The sequence below is a fragment of the Triticum urartu genome, chromosome 7A (assembly GCF_056163025.1).
Source record: "Triticum urartu cultivar PI428250 chromosome 7A, HENAU_Tu73, whole genome shotgun sequence".
NCBI classification, from domain to species: Eukaryota; Viridiplantae; Streptophyta; class Magnoliopsida; order Poales; family Poaceae; genus Triticum; species Triticum urartu.
In genome coordinates this window covers 444,506,219-444,523,811 of record NC_141879.1, presented here as the reverse complement: position 1 = coordinate 444,523,811, position 17,593 = coordinate 444,506,219, and positions in this window count along the sequence as shown.

The window sequence follows — 17,593 nt, the reverse complement described above, 5'->3', positions numbered from 1 at the left end:
CACGTTTTCAACTCCATCCAACTACAAGTTCGTCCACAACAATCGTTTCCATGGTGATGAGGATCACGATCTGACGTCGAATCTTTCCCAAGGGAGGGAGATGATGTAGAGCATCCCACGCCCATCCCCATGTACACTCCGACTACTCTCCAAGCCCCAAGGATACATAAGACGAGACCTCAAGTATTCGCCATTGGACACAAGGTGAACTCGCTCCTCTCCGAATTGTCATTTTCCACATGTGAGACATGGCTACTACCTCAAACATGTGTGCTATGCATGACCAGGAACCAAGAGGAAGCCCATGGACAAGAAGGCGAGGACACCAAGTGTGAGGAACAAGAAGAAGAGCGGCGGAAGAAGCTCCAGCCACCAGACGACCGGTTGGGACCGGACGTCCGATGCCTGAAGACCCACCGGACGACCGGCCCGGACCGGACGACCGGCGATCCCTCACCTGAGCCAAACAAGCGGATGTCCAGCCTCCACCGGACGACTGGCGCCTGAAGCATAGCCAACGCCAGCTACAACACCCCCCAGCGAGCGGACGTCCGGCGACTAGCGGACGACCGGTCCCTCCTGAATCACCGGACGCCCGGTACCCACCGGACGACCGGTACCTGCCTGTGCGCAGTCAGGCCTTTGGCCTTGTATCCTTCTCCCACTTACCCCTTCGTGGCTCTAGACTATATATACACCTCCACCTCCTCCATTTGAGGGTTAGCATTGGTTTAGATCATTTGAGAGATAGAGCATTGCTCATCCACATCGGATCTACTCCTCGAGAGAGACCGTGGCCTCTTCAAAGAAGATCCCTTTGGATTCAAGACCTCCTCGCAGAGAAGAACATCAAGACCTCCTCACGGAGAAGACTGGCTACCCTTGTATCGTCCCTAGTTGATCGTGTACTGTGTGAACTCTTATGTATCCGAGGATCTAGCATATGTGTGACTATCTTGTGTTGGTTTAGTGATTTCTCCCGTGTTTTCCCTTGTGTTTCCCCTCGTTTCCCCCATGTGTTCTTCGTGTTCTTCACGGGATCCGCTCCTTTCGTGAAAGATCAGGCGATTAGGGTTCTACCCTACATCACAAATCCTATTCTCGATCTATGCCAACTCAATAAACACCATCGGAGACACCTGTAGAGCATCTTTATAATCACCCAGTTACGTTGTGACGTTTGATAGCACACTAAGTGTTCCTCCGGTATTCGGGAGTTGCATAATCTCATAGTCATAGGAACATGTATAAGTTATGAAGAAAGCAATAGCAATAAACTAAACGATCATAGTGCTAATCTAACGGATGGGTCTTGTCCATCACATCATTCAGTAATGATGTGATCCCGTTCATCAAATGACAACACATGTCTATGGCTAGGAAACTTAACCATCTTTGATTAATGAGCTAGTCAAAAAAAGAGGCATACTAGGGACACTCTGTTTGTCTATGTATTCACACATGTACTAAGTTTCCAGTTAATCCAATTCTAGCATGAATAATAAACATTTATCATGATATAAGGAAATATAAATAACAACTTTATTATTGACTCTAGGGCATATTTCCTTCAACTATGCTCCCACCTATTGCTTCATGGCAAAAGGTGCCAAGGTACTCAAATACCCCTCCTCTGAATCAAGTGAGGATGAATCTGATGAAAACCTCAAGCCTAGTTATTCTAAACTTGCTAAGATTGCTGTGAAACAACAAAAGGCCTTTGAAAAGGTTCAAAATATGCTAGACAAAAGCGATGACCTGTTGGGTGAAGAAATGGATCGAACTCAAACTTTGACTGAAAATCTTCAGAGACTTCAGACCAAGTTTGATAACCTTCAAAGTCATCATAACACTCTCTTATCTGATCATGAGAATCTTTCTTATGAATTTATTCAAAGAAAGCAAGATCTTGAGAAGCTAAGGGTGAGTTATGAAGATCTTCAGAAGGAATGTGATTCATTGCTTGCTCAACGAAGTGGACTGGCATCTATGCCACGTTTCTCTTATGGAGCTCGCAGAATGATGAACTCTTTGTCACCCCTCCAGATGTGGGTGGTGAAGAAAAAGAAGTAATCTCTTATGCAGGTTTAGGTCTCTAGACAAACTTAAACGTCTGAAGAATTTGCTGGAGACCTAAATATGCTTGAAAGGACGCAAGCTAATCATGAAGAAATGAATATTCATTTCTCATGTCCTCACATTGCTATATCTATTGTACTGCTTGATGAAATTCAAATCTGGTGAATTTGATGTCATATTCTTCACCAATGAAGTATATGAGTATGTAAGATGCACTAATTCATCTGTAGGATGATCAACCCAAAGCCACCGAGTGGGTCCTCGACAGTGGATGTACAAATCACATGACAGGTGACAAGAACTTATTGATGGACACTGCTTTATCTCCATCGCATCTGAAGCATATCACCTACGCTGACAAAGGCAAAAGCAAGGTATTGGGTCTAGGTAGGGTTGCGATCTCAAAGGATCAACACATGGACAAATCCATGCTTGTGAGTCCTTAGGGTTCAACCTCATGTCTGTCTCAATGATTTGTGATCTTGATATGGTTGTTGTCTTTGGCAAGTATTGTTGTGTTGTGATCATGGAAGCTGACAATTCCAAAGTCTTCGAAAGCTTTAGGAGAGGAGACTTGTATATTGTTGATTTCTCTACAGGACCATGCTACCTCTTGAGCATGCGTTGGTTTTCCCTTGAAGAGGAAAGGGTGATGCAGCAAAGTAGCGTAAGTATTTCCCTCAGTTTTGAGAACCAAAGTATCACTCCAGTAGGAGACAACACACAAGTCACCTAGTACCTGCACAAACAATCAAGAACCTTGCAACCAACGCGATAAAGGGGTTGTCAATCCCTTCACGGTTACTCGCAAAAGTGAGATCTAATAGAGATAGTAAAGTAAATATTTTTGGTATTTTTGTTGTATAGATTGGGAGCAAAATAGTAAACGAGATGCGATGTAAATAAAAGAGATGTAATATAATAGGAAAGAGACCCGGGGGGCATAGGTTTCACTAGTGGCTTCTCTCAAGATAGCATGTATTACGGTGGGTGAACAAATTACTGCCGAGCAATTGATAGAATAGCACATAGTTATGAAGATATCTAAGGCAATGATCATGAATATAGGCATCACGTCCGTGTCAAGTAGATCAAAATGATTCTGCATCTACTACTATTACTCCACACATCGACTGCTATCCAGCATGCATCTAGAGTATTAAATTCATAAGAACGGAGTAACGCATTAAGAAAGATGACATGATGTAGAGGGATAAACTCAAGCAATATGATATAAACCCCATCTTTTTATCCTCGATGGAAACAATACAATACGTGCCTTGCTGCCCCTACTGTCACTAGGAAAGGACACCGCAAGATTGAACCCAAAGCTAAGCACTTCTCCCATTGCAAGAAAGATCAATCTAGTAGGACAAACTAAACCGATAATTCGAGGAGACTTGCAAAGATATCAAATCATGCATATAAGAATTCAGAGAAGAACCAAATAATATTCATAGATAATCTTGTTCATAAATCCACAATTCATCGGATCTCGACAAACACACTGCAAAAGAGTATTACATCGAATAGATCTCCAAGAACATCGAGGAGAACTTTGTATTGAGAATCAAAGAGAGAGAAGAAGCAATCTAGCTAATAACTATGGACCCGAAGGTCTGTGGTAAACTACTCATGCTTCATCGGAGAGGCAAAGGTGTTGATATAGAATCCCCCCGTGATCGATTCCCCCTCCGACAGATCGCCGGAAAAGGCCCCAAGATGGGATCTCATGGGTATAGAAGGTTGCGGCAGTGGAAAAGTGGTTTCATGGCTCTCTCCGATGTTTCTAGGGTATAAGAGTATATATAGGTGAAAGAAGTACGTCGGTGGAGCTACGAGGGGCCCACAAGGGTGGGGGCGCGCCTACCCCCCTGGGGCGCCCTCTTGCCTCGTGGCTTCCTCGGGGAGTTCCAGACTTCAACTCCAAGTCTTTTGGATTGCTTTCGGTCCAAGAAAGATCATCCTGAAGGTTTCATTCCGTTTAGACTCCGTTTGGTGTTCCTTTTCTGCAAAACTCTAAAATAGGCAAAAAACAGAAACTGGCGCTGGGCCTATGGTTAATAGGTTAGTCCAAAAAATAATATAAAAGAGCATATTAAAGCCCATTAAACATCCAAAACAGATAATATAATAGCATGGAAGAATAAAAAATTATAGATACATTGGAGACGTATCAAGCATCCCCAAGCTTAATTCATGCTCGTCCTCGAGTAGGTAAATGATAAAAACAGAATTTTTGTTGTGGAATGCTACCTAACATAATTATCAATGTAATTTTATTTATTGTGGCATGAATGTTCAGATCCGAAAGATTCAAGACAAAATTTTAATATTGACATAAAAACAATAATACTTCAAGCATACTAACAAAGCAATCATGTCTTCTTAAAATAACATGGCTAAAGAAAGCTATCCCTACAAAATCATATAGTCTGGCTATGGTCTCTCTTCATCACACAAAATATTTAATCATGCACAACCCCGACGATAAGCCAAGCAATTGTTTCATACTTTTGATGTTCTCAAACTTTTTCAATCTTCACGCAATACATGAGCGTGAGCCATGTATATAGCACTATAGGTGGAATAGAGGGGTGGTTGTGGAGAAGACAAAATGGAGAAGATAGTCTCACATGAACTAGGTGTATCAACGGGCTATGGAGATGCCCATCAATATCAATGTGAGTGAGTAGGGATTGCCATGCAACGGATGCACTAGAGGGTGTGCATCCAACTTGCTTGCTCACGAAGACCTAGGGCATTTTGAGGAAGCCCATCATTGGAATATACAAGCCAAATTCTATAATGAAAAATTCCCACTAGTATATGAAAGTGACAAAATAAGAGACTCTCTATCATGAAGATCATGGTGCTAATTTGAAGCACAAGTGTGGAAAAAGGATAGTAGCATTGTCGCTTCTCTCTTTTTCTCTCATTTTTTTTGTTTTTTGGGCCCTCTCTTTTTGGCCTGTTTTTTTATTTTTATCTTTTTCGTCCGGAGTCTCATCCAGACTTACGGGGGAATCATAATCTTCATCCTTTCCTCACTGGGACAATGCTCTAATAATGATGATCATCACACTTTTATTTACTTACAACTCAAGAATTACAACTCGATACTTAGAACAAAATATGACTCTATGTGAATGCCTCCGGCGGTGTACCCGGATGTGCAATGAATCAAGAGTAACATGTATGAAAGAATTATGAATGGTGGCTTTGCCACAAATACAATGTCAACTACATGATCATGCAAGGCAATATGACAATGATGGAGCGTGTTATAATAAACGGAACGGTGGAAATTTGCATGGCAATATATCTCGGAATGGCTATGGAAATGCCATAATAGGTAGGTATGGTGGCTGTATTGAGGAAGGTAAACGGTGGGGTACTAGAGAGGCTAGCAATGGTGGAAGGGTGAGAGTGCGTATAATCCATGGACTCAACATTAGTCATAAAGAACTCACATACTTATTGCAAAAATTTATTAGTAATCGAAACGAAGTACTACGTGCATGCTCCTAGGGGGATAGATTGGTAGGAAAAGACCATCGCTCGTCCCTGACCGCCACTCATAAGGAAGACAATCAATAAATAGATCATGCTCCAAGTTCATCACATAATGGTTCACCATATGTGCATGCTACGAGAATCACAAACTTCAACATAAGTATCTCTCAAATTCACAACTAATCTACTAGCATGACTCTAATATCACCATCTTCATATCTCAAAACAACCATAAAGAATCAAACTTGTCATAGTATTCAATGCACTTTATATGAAAGTTTTTATTATACCCATCTTGGATGCCCATCATATTAGGACTAGTTTTATAGCCAAAGCAAATTACCATGCTGTTCTAAAAGACTCTCAAAATAATATAAGTAAAGCATGAGAGATCAATAATTTCTATAAAATAAAACCACCACCGTGCTCTAAAAGATATACGTGAAGTACTAGAGCTTAATTATCTAGCTCAAAAGATATAAGTGAAGCACATAGAGTATTCTAATAAATTCTGATTCATGCGTGTCTCTCCCAAAAGGTGTGTACAACAAGGATGATTGTGGTAAACTAAAAATCAAAGACTCAAATAATACAAGACGCTCCAAGCAAAACACATATCATGTGGTGAATAAAAATATAGCCTTAAGTAAAGTTACCGATAGACGAAGACGAAAGAGGGGATGCCTTCCGGGGCATCCCCAAGCTTAGGCTTTTGGTTGTCCTTGAATTTTACCTTGGGGTGTCTTGGGCATCCCCAAGCTTACTCTCTTACCACTCCTTATTCCAAAATCCATCAAATCTTTACCCAAAAACTTGAAAACTTCACAACACAAAACTTCAACAGAAAATCTCATGAGCTCCTTTAGTATAAGAAAATAAACCACCACTTTAAGGTACTGTAATGAACTCATTCTTTATTTATATTGGTGTTAAACCTATTGTATTCCAAATTCTCTATGGTTCATACCCCCCGATACTACTCATAGATTCATCAAAATAAGCAAACAATACACGAAAAACAGAATCTGTCAAAAACAGAACAGTCTGTAGTAATCTGTAACTTTCGAATACTCCTGTAACTCCCAAAATTCTGAAAAATTAGGATGGGCTAAAAATGTGTATATTGATCTACTGCAAGTGGAGTAGGTATTTTATCGCTCTATGGTAAAAAAGGAAAATTAATTTTGTGAGCGTAAAAGTTTCTGTTTTTTTAGCAAGATCAAACAACTATCACCCAAGAAGATCCTAAAGGCTTTACTTGGCACAAACACTAATTCAAACATAAAAAACACAATCATAACAGAAGCTAGATGAATTATTTATTACTAAACATGAGAAAAAAGCAAAGAACAAAAATTAAATTGGGTTGCTTCCCAACAAGCGCTATCGTTTAACGCCCCTAGCTAGGCATAAAAACAAGAATAGATCTAGGTATTGCCATATTTGGTATGCAATCCATAAGTGGCTCTCATAATAGATTCATAAGGCAATTTAATTTTCTTCCTAGGAAAGTGTTCATGCCTTTCGATAACGGAAATTTGAATATAATATTTCCTTCTTTCATGTCAATAATTGCACCAATCGTTCTAAGCAAAGGTCTACCAAGAATAATAGGACATGTAGGATTGCAATCTATATCAAGAAGAATGAAATCTATAGGCACATAATTCCTATTTGCAACAATAAGAACATCATTAATCCTTCCCATAGGTTTCTTAATGGTGGAATCTGCAAGATCCAAATTTAAAGAACAATCATCAAATTCACGAAAACCTAGCACATCACACAAGGTTTTTGGAATCGTGGAAACACTAGCACCCAAATCACACAAAGCATAGCATTCATAATCTTTAATCTTAATTTTAATAGTAGGTTCCCACCCATCATAAAGTTTTCTAGGGATAGAAACTTCTACTTCAAGCTTTTCCTCACAGGATTGCATTAAAGCATCGATGATATGTTTAGTAAAAGCTTTATTTTGATTATAAGCATGAGGAGAATTTAACACGGATTGCAACAAGGAAATACAATCTATCAAAGAGAAATTATCATAATTAAATTCACTGAAATACAAAATAGTGGGTTCATTGCTATGTAAATTTTTGACCTCTTCAATACCACTTTTATTGATTTTTGCGTCAAGATCTAAAAACTCTGAATCATTGGGACGCCTTTTAACTAAAGTTGACTCATCTCCAGTCCCATATTTATGAAGATTCATATTTGAAAACAAATATTTAATAGGAGTCACATCAATCACTTTTAGATCTTCATCATTATTATCATGAAAACTAGAAGAACACGCTTTCACAAAGCAATCTTTTTTTGCACGCATCCTAGCGGTTCTTTCTTTGCACTCATCAATGGAAATTCTCATGGCTTTGAGAGACTCATTGATTTCATGCTTAGGTGGAATAGATCTAAGTTTCAAAGAATCAACATCAAGAGAAATTCTATCCACGTTCCTAGCCAACTCATCAATCTTGAGCAATTTTTCTTCAACCAAAGCACTAGAATTCTTTTGCAAACTCATAAATTCTTTAACACTAGTCTCAAAATAAGAGGGCATATTATTAAAATTTCCATAAGAGTTGTTGTAGGAATTACCATAATTATTAGAGGAATTACTAGGAAACGACCTAGAATTAAAGTTTCCTCTATACACGTTGTTACCAAAATTGTTCCTACCAACAAAATTCACATCCATAGATTCATTATTATTATCAATTAAAGTGGACAAAGGCACATCATTAGGATTAGAAGAAACACTTTTATTAGCAAACAATTTCATAAGTTCATCCATCTTTCCACTCAAAACATTAATCTCTTCAATGGCATGAGCTTTTTTACTAGTGGATATTTCGGTGTGCCATTGAGAATAATTAACCATAATATTGTCTAGGAGTTTAGTAGCTTCTCCTAAGGTGATTTCCATAAAAGTGCCTCCCAGGACCGAATCTAAAATATTTCTTGAAGCAAAATTCAGTCTGGCATAAAAGTTTTGTATAATCATTCACAAATTCAAACCATGTGTAGGGCAATTACGTATCATTAATTTCACCCTCCCCCAAGCTTGTGCAACATGCTCATGATCAAGTTGCTTAAAATTCATAATATCGTTCCTAAGAGAGATGATCTTAGCGGGAGGAAAATACTTATAGATAAAAGCATCTTTGCACTTATTCCATGAATCAATACTATTTTTAGGCAAAGAAGAGAACTAAGTTTTAGCACGATCTCTAAGCGAAATCAGAAATAGCTTCAATTTAACAATATCATTATCCACATCTTTCTTATTTTGCATATCACACAAATCAACAAAGTTGTTTAGATGGGTAGCGGCATCTTCACTAGGAAGGCCAGAAAATTGATCTTTCATAAAAAGATTCAACAAAGCGGTATTAATTTCACAAGATTCAGCATCGGAAGTAGGACCAATCGGAGTGCTAATAAAATCATTGTTGTTGGTATTGGAAAAGTCACATAATTTAGTATTATCTTGAGCCATCGTGACAAAGAGTCAATCCAACACACAAGCACACAAGAAGCAAGTGAAAAGAGACGAATGGAAGAAGGGCAAAGAAAAGGCAAAGGTTTTTGAAAATCAGTTTAGAAGTGGGGGAGAGGAAAACGAGAGGCGAATGGCTAATAATGTAATGCGAGGGAGAAGAGTTTATGGTGGGTACTTGGTATGTCTTGACTTGGCATAGATCTCCCCGGGAACGGCGCCAGAAATCCTTCTTGCTACCTCTTGAGCATGCGTTGGTTTTCCCTAGAAGAGGAAAGGGTGATGCAGCAAAGTAGCGTAAGTATTTCCCTCAGTTTTGAGAACCAAGGTATCAATCCAGTAGAATACAACACACAAGTCACCTATTACCTGCACAAACAATCAAGAACCTTGCAACCAACGTGATAAAGGGGTTGTCAATCCCTTCACGGTCACTCGCAAAAGTGAGATCTAATAGAGATAGTAAAGTAAATATTTTGGGTATTTTTGTTGTATAGATTGGAAAGTAAAGATTGCAAAATAGTAAACGAGATGCGATGTAAATAAACAAGATGTAATATAATAGGAAAGAGACCCAGGGGCCATAGGTTTCACTAGTGGCTTCTCTCAAGATAGCATGTATTACGGTGGGTGAACAAATTACTGCCAAGCAATTGATAGAAAAGCGCATAGTTATAAAGATATCTAAGGCAATGATCATGAATATAGGCATCACATTCGTGTCAAGTAGATCGAAACGATTCTGCATCTACTACTATTACTCCACACATCAACCGCTATCCAGCATGCATCTAGAGTATTAAGTTCATAAGAACGGAGTAACGTATTAAGCAAGATGACATGATGTAGAGGGATAAACTCAAGCAATATGATATAAACCCCATATGTTTATCCTTGATGGCAACAATAAAATACGTGCCTTGCTGCCCCTACTGTCATTGGGAAAGGACACCGCAAGATTGAACCCAAAGCTAAGCACTTCTCCCATTGCAATAAAGATCAATCTAGTAGGCCAAACTAAGAATTCAGAGAAGAACCAAATATTATTCATAGATAAACTCGATCATAAATCCACAATTCATCGGATCTCGGCAGACACACCACAAAAAGTATAACATCAAATAGATCTCTAAATTGTGGATTTGATTTCTTTGCAAGTCTCTTTGAATTATCGGTTTAGTTTGGCCTACTAGATTGATCTTTCTTGCAATGGGAGAAGTGCGTAGCTTTGGGTTCAATCTTGCGTTGTCCTTTCCTAGTGACAGCGGGGGAAGCAAGGCACGTGTTGTATTGTTGCCATCGAGGATAAAAAGATGGGATTTATATCATATTGCTTGAGTTTATCCCTCTACATCATGTCATCTTGCTTAATGCATTACTCTGTTCTTACGAACTTAATACTCTAGATGCATGCTGGATAGCAGTCGATGCATGGAGTAATAGTAGTAGATGCAGAATCGTTTCGGTCTACTTAACACGGACGTGATGCCTATATTCATGATCATTGCCTAGATATTCTCATAACTATGCGCTCTTCTATCAGTTGCTCGGCAGTATTTTGTTCACCTACCGTAATACATGCTATCATGAGAGAAGCCACTAGTGAAACCTATGGCCCCAGGTGTAACATCCCAAAATTTCAATTTGGAATGTTATACATTAGATCATCACTGCATATCATATTTTATTGCTTTTGGCCTTATCCAAAAATTCTACGCAACTCAAGGACCCACTGAGAGAGTTGGGGATTTCGTTATTTTCATATTTGAGTTTTCTCAAATTTTGAAAATAGGATCATTTGATTTTATTTATTTTATCTTCAATTATTTCTATTATAAAAATATGAGAGAGGAAATAAAATGACTTCCCAAAATCAAGAAATATTGAGGATTTGATAAAAAAATCAAATAAGATTTTATTTCAGAGTTTTTGGCTCGTTTATTTGAATTTAGGAAAAATTGCACGTTTTTCAAAACTGCATTTTAGGGCCAAGAAAATGTTCATCTCGTTCTAAATATTTTATTTAGGCGGTGAAAATTTATTTTGGCATTTTTAGAATTTTATTTTATTTTCTAGAATTTTTCTTAGTTTCGGTGGAATTGGTTCAAAAAAAAGTACCGCGCGCCCGACTGGGCCGAAGGCCCAGCCGAGCCAGGCCCGGCCCGCGCCGCCGCCGCCTTCCCCGCGGGAGACCGACCCACCGCCGCCGCCGAGTCCGGCCGGGGCACGCCTCCCGAGGCCGTCCCGGTGCCCCCTTTCCCAAGCCGGACGCCCCCCTCTTAAATACCGCCGCCGCCTCACCCCGCCACCTCGACCCGCCCCGCCTCCTACAGCAGCCCGCCGCCGCCGCCGTGTGCCGCCGCTTGCCACGCTCGCGCCTGCCGCCGCCCCACCCCGCCGGAACCCCAAGCCACTGGATTCCGACGAGGTAGCCGCGCCGTCCGCCGCCGGTTTTCCGAAGAAAACCGATCCGGTTTTTTTGAAAACCCTAGGTTTTATTAGATCGGTTTTATCGGTTCACTTATTTAGCGAGTGTTCGCTCGTTCGTTCGTTTTTACGGACGAGTTCACCATTTAGTTTCAGATAACGAACGTTTGTTCGTTAATCTGTTCGTCAGTTTTTTTCTTGGATTTTCCGTGATTATTTCTGATCGCGATTTGTGATCCGATTTTCGTTTTAGTTTAACTTTTCGCTCGTTTATCGGAATCAGGCGATTCATGCGCCTAGAGTTTCGTCTCGAAACCCTCTTTCCGTTTAACCAACTCAAACAAGTTTTTGCTTCTGTAAAATTTAACTTAGGTCCAGATTAGTAATCAAAGCTTGTTTCTTTCGCCGTTTGATTTTCGTTGTTTCATTTGATTTGTTTCTTTTTGCAAACCGGAGTTCTTAAGTTGAACTTTCTGGTTAGATCTCTTACTTGAGTTTTACCTGTGCATTAGATGAGTACTTATTGTATGCTTGTTTGTTTGTTTGTTTGCGTTAGAGTACCCGGAGTGCGCCGCTTGCTACTTCGAATCTCTAGGTTTCATGGATCATCTGCAAGGCAAGTAACATTTTGATCATACCTCTTACTACCCAGTTTTATTGCATTAGATCAATCCTCAAACAATTGCATGGTTCGGATCTGAATAAATTGTGGGTTGGGAAGTAGATGAGGTAGTACCTATTACCTGTTTTATTATCAAACCCTGGGAGTTACTTCTACGTTTGCTTATGCCATGCTATGCTTGTAGACGTAGATTGGGTTTGAGAGTATTCATGGCAGATGTGAGATTGTTTAATTAATGGTTAAATTTAAGGTGGCAACTTAAATACACATCTGGGTGGACTGAGGCACTTGGGTATTTCAGCGATTGCCTGTTTTTCTTTATGGACCGCCACACAAGCTCAAAGGGATCATGAGATTATTCATACTAGAAACTTCCGTGTGCAGCCACAAGCTACTATGGGCTCTAGCATAGTTGATTAAGTCGTGAGAACTCTTACAGTGGCAGACTAGCAGATGTAGGGGAAAGTAGGTGTAACGGTCTACCTGATCGTAAGGTGCCAGCGCTTCTGAAAGACTATGTCTCGGTCATCCGTTTCGCAAACACCATGTAGTGCAAGAATCCCAACGGAGGAGACCGAGTCTTGTGGGGAAAAGTGCACAAACCTCTGCAGAGTGTATAAACTAATCATGGTTAGCCGTGTCCCCGGTTATGGACGTCTTGAGTATCTAGTACTTGGATTATCATGTGAATCTCATCATGTGACTTTAATTAATTTTGTTGGGTTTTAATGATGATGTTTAATTGGGATTGAGAGGGTGTCTACACTCTCAATGTTTAACGACCACCATGATAGTTAAATAAAATTTATTCCTTTGCAGTAGGGAAAAATTGGCTTTACGCAAACTGTAACCATAGAGCTTTCCACCAGCCATATATGCATGTAGTATAGCCTATTTCTGTTCACTACTCTCTATGTGTTACATTGCCAGCATATTCCATGTGCTGGCCCATTTTCGAGCTGCAATGTTCATGTTGTAGACTTTTCAGACAACGAGTAAGGAGCCTTAGGTCGTGGTTCTATACTCAGTGATGTCGATGGAGTTGATGGACTCACTTATCTTCCAAGCCTTCCGCTGTTACCGTCATTAGATGGCCTTAAGCCATATTACTTGTAATAAGTTCTCTTTTGAGAAACTCGATGTAATAAGCGTGTGATTGCTACTCTATTATAAATCCTTCAAGTACTGTGCATGTCAGCATTACTAATCCAGGGATGACACTGAAGCACAGAGATCGGACTGTTTGAGGTCTGGTCGCTACAAGATGGTATCAGAGCACACGCTGACTGTAGGACACGACCACTAAGATAAAGACCTAGATCACCACTCTCTTCTAATTTCTGACTTCTCATCTTTTCTACTCTTTTAGGATGGCGGATGCAAGGAACAAGTTCACGCAACCGTATGAAGATACACCCTTTGGACGCCAGCTGAAGGAAGTCACTAAGTACCTGAACATTAGAGTACCAAGCTTCACCAGGACCTACAATGCCACTTTACCCGAGGAGGAGCGCTGGATGATTCAAATTCAAGTTCCAGGAAGGACGTTCGCGCCAGTCACCGAGCGCATAGAGTTTTCCTTTGATGCACCAACCTGGAGTCTAGGAAAGAGCATGGCAGCCCACATCACAATGGGACGTATTGGAGAAGTTTACTGCAATGATCTCAAGGATACTATCTACCAGATTTGTGGGCACCGAGATGAGCAATGGGAGATGATCAGCACCAGGAAGGATAGATCAATCGCAGCTTTTATCCAGGAGTTAAACCAGCACATCCGACGTCAGGAGAACTAGATGTGCGCAAGCATGATAGATCTGAAGAAGGCGATGACAAGAATCACGGAGCTGGAGGAAGAACTCAAGGCTACACGCGAAGACTATATGGAGGAAATCGAAGTATTAGTGGAGAAGAATGACGACCTGACCAGGAAGCTAGGAGTTTTCATGGGAGATCCCGCGCCAGGAGGAGAAGATGGCAATTCCACTTGCCCGGAGAACTACATCATCATCGACGACACCGACTCGGACCCAGACGATAGCGATGATGACTATGTTGATGAAGCTGGAGCGGATATCATGGAGTCTTCTTCGGACCAGTTTTTCTAGTAGACCACCATAATAGTAGTAGAATTCCACCATGTATATAGCATAGTCCAAGCACTTTTGTAACGATAGTTCTAGACCGATTGTATGCCCTTGGTTGTATTGAATGAAGTGAATTTGTTTGCTTTTGCCTCATGTACATATGGGTAGTGTTTTCTCTCTAGGCCTCAATCTATTCTATATTCTCATCTTTTCTAAACCCTCAGATGCCTCCGAGATGTGACAATGGATTTGCTTTCCCACCGGAGCTCACTCAGTTGATCCAGCAGCAGAATGCATTGATGCAGTTGCTAGTCCAGAATCAGAATTAGGGGAACAACAACAACAACCCACCACCACCACCACCTGTTGATCACTTAACCCGTTTCCTTAGACTGAATCCGTCGGTGTTCTCCAGTAGCACCGAGCCGATAATGGCAGATGATTGGCTCTGTAAGACAGGGAGAGAATTGACCACAACAGGATGCACAGATGCGGAAAAGGTGCGTTTTTCCGCACATCAGCTTGAAGGACCCGCAGCATCATGGTGGGAGAATTTCACAGCCACTTATCCTATCGACACTGTCACATGGGATCAGTTTCACCAGGCTTTCCATACTGCCCATGTTTCAGCATGAGCTATGGCCATGAAGAAGCGTGAGTTTCGCAAAGGACGGAAATTTGGCCAATACATGGATGACTTTCATAAGTTAGCACGTTATACCCCGGATGACGTTGCTACGGATGCAGCTAAGCAGGAGAAGTTTCTGGAAGGACTGAATGATGAGTTGAGCATGCAGTTGATGGTAGCAACTTTTAATAACTACCAGGAGTTGGTAGATCGTGCTCTTCTGATAGAAGGGGAGCAGCAGCAGATTGAGAACCGCAAGAGGAAGTATGGACAAGGGAAATACAATTCAGGAGCTCAGCAGAAGCCACGTTTTACCTCGAATTCAGGAGGACATTTTCAGCATACCATGGAGGATGGAGTTCGCATAATCATAATGGCCCCAAGAATGGTAATGGGAATGGGGGAAGCAACGGTCAGAACCATACCAACCCATCAACCCCAGCCAAGAGAGACCTGAGCCAAGTCACTTGTTATAAGTGTCAGAAGACCAGACATTGTGCCAATGAATGTCCTGAAACCCAGAATGGAAATGGCAATGGAAGCTCTAGGAAGAAGCCGAACCCTTTCAACAGGGGACAGGTGAACCACGTTAACATGGAGGAGGTTGAAGCCCAGCCAGATGCAGTAATAGGTAAGCTTTTGGTTAAGTCATTTACTGCAATCGTTCTTTTTGATACTGGTGCATCGCATTCATACATATCAAGGGGATTCGTGGATAAGTATAAACTGCCCACCAAGGTTCTTAGAACACCTATGTTAGTAAGCTCACCAGGAGCGGAGTATATGGCCAGTAAAGGATGTTTTCAAGTGCCATTGAGTATAGGTAGGCATGTGTTTCCCTTGGATTTAATCATTTTGGAATCGCAAGGTTTGGATGTAATTCTGGGTATGGATTGGCTATCGATGTATGGAGGAAACATCGATTGCGCCAGTAAGTCGATTTTGCTTACCACCCCAGAGGGAAGAAGGATCAAGTATGTATCACGGCATGTGCCGAATAGGACTCAAGTAAATTCCTTATCAGGAGTTGTACAGGAGGAGGTACCGGTGGTAAAGGATTTTCCGGATGTATTTCCAGAAGAGTTGCCAAGCATGCCACCGGATAGAGACATTGAGTTTTTGATTGAGCTTTTGCCAGGCACAGGACCAATATCTAAGAGACCGTATAGAATGCTTGCAAAGGATTTGGAGGAGATTAAGAAACAGATTAAGGAGTTACTGGATAAGGGATATATTCTCCCAAGTTCGTCACCTTGGGGATCACCAGTACTTCTAGTGGAAAAGAAGGATGGATCGTTAAGGATGGTTGTTGATTATCGAGGATTGAATGAAGTGACGATCAAGAATAAGTACCCACTGCTGATGATCAATGATTTGTTTGACCAATTGCAAGGAGCTAAGGTATTTTCCAAGATCCATTTGCGATCGGGATACCACCAGTTGAAGATTCGAGAGCAGGACATACCTAATACAGCTTTTACCACAAGGTATGGGCTGTATGAGTATACCGTTATGTCATTTGGTCTGACTAACACACCTGCCTATTTTATGAACATGATGAAAAAAGTGTTTATGGAGTTTTTGGATAAGTTTGTCGTAGTGTTCATTGATGATATTCTGGTTTACTCGAAGAATGAAGAAGAACATAAAGAACATTTGCGTCTGGTACTTGGTAAGCTCAGACAACATCAGTTATACGCCAAGTTCAACAAATGTGAGTTTTGGTTGAAGGAAGTTGGATTCCTCGGACATGTTATATCCGGAGAAGGAATAGCTGTAGATCCCACCAAGGTTGTCACTGTGACAAATTGGGACCCCCAACAACAGTTGGAGAGATCCGGAGTTTTCTTGGACTTGCAGGATACTACCGGAGGTTCATTGAAAATTTCTCGAAAATTGCAAAACCTATGACGGAGTTGTTGAAGAAGGATACAAAGTTCAAATGGACTGAGGAATGTGAGGCCAGTTTCCAGGAGTTGAAGAAACGTTTGGCTACATCGCTAGTGTTGATTCTGCCAGATCAGCGCAAGGATTATGAGGTATACTGCGACGCTTCACGTCGAGGACTTGGAGCAGTGCTTATGCAGGAGGGAAGATTTGTTTCATATGCCTCACGACAGCTTAAGCCCCATGAGTTGAATTATGCTACACACGACTTGGAGTTAGCAGTCGTAGTGCACGCTTTGAAGACGTGGAGACATTTTCTCATCGGAAACCATTGTGAGGTGTACACGGATCACAAGGGTTTGAAGTACATCTTCACGCAAAAGGAGTTGAATCTTAGGCAAAGGAGATGGTTGGAGCTCATCAAGGATTATGATATGAGATTGCATTATCATCCCGGAAAGGCTAACGTAGTAGCTGACGCATTGAGCCGCAAGAGCCATGTCAACACACTAATGACCAGAGAATTACCAAAGGAGTTAGCTGAGGATCTTCGTGAGTTATGTTTGGAGATAGTTCCGAGAGGCTATGTAGCAGCATTGGAGATTCAGTCTACTCTGATGGATAAGATCAGAGAAGCTCAAAAGACCGACAAGGAGATTGCCACCATAAAGGAGAAGGTGAGCAAGGCAAAAGTTAAAGGATTTTGTGAGGATGAACATGATACCTTATGGTTTGAAGACCGCGTTTATGTGCCTAATGACCCGGAGATCAGGAAGCTAATTTTGCAAGAGGCCCATGATTCACCGTACTCGATTCACCTATGAAACACCAAGATGTAT